We start from the raw sequence: 2,663 nt of genomic DNA, 5'->3' as shown, positions 1-2,663 counted from the left end.
GTATTGCCACTCTCACCACTGGTCCTGAAGGGATCATCTGTCCTGGATTCCCTGTGTTTCCAGTTCCTATCTGAACCATGTACATCCTCTGGTCCAGCCAGATTTGTAAGGTAGAATTAGGATCATGATAGTGGGGAGTGGGGTGAGGAGGAAGCATTTAGGAACTAGAGGAAAGTTGTATGTTTCATGGTTGCTACACTGCACCCTGACTGGTTCGTCTCCTCCCTGTGACCAGTTGCCTATAGATGGGTCTTGGGTCCCCAATCTGCACAACCCCTCATTCACAATGATTTGATTTTTTGGTTCTTTGATGCCTGATACCTGATCCCTTCGACACCTCGTGATCACACAGGCTGGTATTCTTCTTCCATGTGGGCTTTGTTGCTTCTGAGATCGATGACCGCTTGTTTACCTTCAAGTCTTTAAGACCCCAGGCTCCATCAGCTTTCTTCACCACATTTGCTTAAGCACCTGCTTTGTCTTCATCGATAGTGTCTGGAAGGTGAGCATAATGGAATTCCAGTTTACTAGAACAAAGTATTCTTGCATTGAGGGAGTACTTGAGTGGAGGCCTGTCAATCTTTACGAGAATAAAAAGCCTCATCTTTCTTCCACAGAGCAGCTGATGAGTTTGAACTGCTGACCTTGCGGTTAGTAGCCCAACACATGACTCAACATGCCACCAGTCCTTCTTCCAGGGCTCCTCACAAAATACCAAACCCCCTATCAGTGTGGCAATGCTCTTGGAAATAAAGTCAGGTGTTAACTGCTGTGTTAGACAGGGTTCTCTATAAAAACAAAACTAGGACACTTAAGATTTATATATATGGATAGATATGTACAGCACAAAGGAATATAACAGCTAATTAGTCCACACAGCAGGACAGAGGGCTCAGTTCAACTCACTTCTGTGAAACTGTTAATATACTGGAAATCCTTCAACTCACAAGGGTTGCTGGGTCCAAGGTCAAGGAAGCAGACAGCTGAGTCTTCCATAGAGTAATGCAGGTAGTCTGGCCACAGGCAGCTAACAGCAGGGCGGGCACCAACAGTCAGCCAGATGACAGGATCTGACAGTCCCCAAAGGAGGTCTCGAAGGAACCTCAAGATCTAGTGACACGGTCCACGGGTTGGGTGTCCCACAGGTAGTGTAGCTTGCAAGTTGAGGCAGAGAACTAGCTAAGGCAGCCACACACTTCCGATCATTAGAGAGCAAGAGACAGAAATTAATCCCACATGTGTTTATTGGACAGGTTGGCACAATAAACCTACCTATCGCAACTGCAAACTATTTCTATGATTTCCACCTCTCACTCCCAACTCAATTGAGAGAATGGAACAAATATTTCTGCATCATGGTAAATTTTTTTCAGATGCAAGAATCGTGCACTCAAATCTATCTATCTCACCACTACCAAGCTACATAATTTTGGACCAGAACTAAGTAAGTCAGAGTCCATTAACGGCTTTCCCCTCGAATCTATTCTCCATATTACAGTCAGGCTGGTATCTTTAAATCATTAAAAATAATTCAAGGAAAATTCCCTTCCTTTAACATTGTACACTGACTTCCAGAGCTCTTAAGGCAGTCCAGAATTCTAAAGAAGCTACAAGTCTGGCCCCCTCCCCAGTAGCACCTGGACTACTCTCAACTTCTCCAGCCACAAGGACTCATCATTCTTTTAATACACCATCCTCTCTCCTGCCACAGGGCCTTTGCACAAGCTGTCCTCTTTGTCTAGATCCCTTCCTCTATCCCCTTCCAGTCAGTTAACACACACTCATGCTTCAAATTCCATCTGAGGCATCATATCCTCAGACAAGCTTTCTCTATGACGCTCCTGCCAGGTCTAACAGCAGCAGTTCCACTCATTAGTTTGTGTCTAGTCTCCAGAGAGGGACTGGAAGACACAGAAGGGCTAGGGGGACGCATAGCCTACTCTCTAATCTTCCTGAACTTTGCAATCACATGAATGTGTTATCTTTCAAACACAAACACAGTTTTTTATAGGTGAAATAAAAATGAAGCATCCACTAAGCTGTATCCCTCATAGAGCAAGGCGCCTTCAGGGCCATGCTTGGTATGGTGATCCAATCTGTACCCCTCAGTGGCACATGGATCACAGGTAGGAGAGCTTGCTCACTATGGCATCCGGCCCCAGCACTGAGCCTGACAGGGATAACCCGCCGCTGGTTGGTGAACGCTGCTGCACAGATTTTGTGAAAAATCTTCCGTAGAGGAGCTACTATTGGTGTTGGCTGAGACGGAAGACAGTGAATGTCTCAATAAAGATATTTTTAACAGCGATTCTTCAACTTGTGTGATCCAGGCACTCTTTCTCTCCACCTTTGAAAATTCTTGACCTCCTTTCCAGAAAATAGCACACCCACCCAAAGTCTGAACATACAAGGCCCCTCGGTGTGTGTTGGGGAGGGGGGGGAAGAGTGGGGCTTTCTGAATGTCTGGCAAGTGATCCAATGCTGGGAGGCCCCTGGGGGCCCCTGGGGATGTCTCCTTTCCACGTGGCTGGGCACAGGAAGGCTTGGGCCTCACGCTGACTGGCTCTGCCTAGCCCTCGGGATCCCTTGAGACTCTGCTGTGGCTCATGAGGCCACCTGCCCATCCTGACCAGGCTCTATGAGAGACGGGGGCCCCACCCAAC

At 47.2% G+C, this 2,663-nt stretch overlaps 1 protein-coding gene across 1 annotated transcript in view; it reads right to left on the bottom strand.

The window, feature by feature from the left end:
* Positions 1 to 364, bottom strand: part of TRAF5 (TNF receptor associated factor 5) — a 23,696-nt gene extending 23,332 nt beyond the window's left edge. The window contains exon 1 of the mRNA XM_004699866.2: positions 322 to 364. The gene's annotated coding sequence lies outside the window, so the exon portion shown is untranslated. The remainder of the gene's footprint in view (positions 1 to 321) is intronic.
* Positions 365 to 2,663: the final 2,299 nt, after the last annotated feature.

The sequence above is a fragment of the Echinops telfairi genome, unplaced genomic scaffold (genome assembly GCF_000313985.2).
Source record: "Echinops telfairi isolate 266 unplaced genomic scaffold, ASM31398v2 ScPeMD7_7424;HRSCAF=8462, whole genome shotgun sequence".
In the NCBI taxonomy this organism is placed as follows: Eukaryota; Metazoa; Chordata; class Mammalia; order Afrosoricida; family Tenrecidae; genus Echinops; species Echinops telfairi.
Note: the sequence above shows the minus strand (reverse complement) of the source record. Positions and strands in the feature narration are given on the sequence as shown.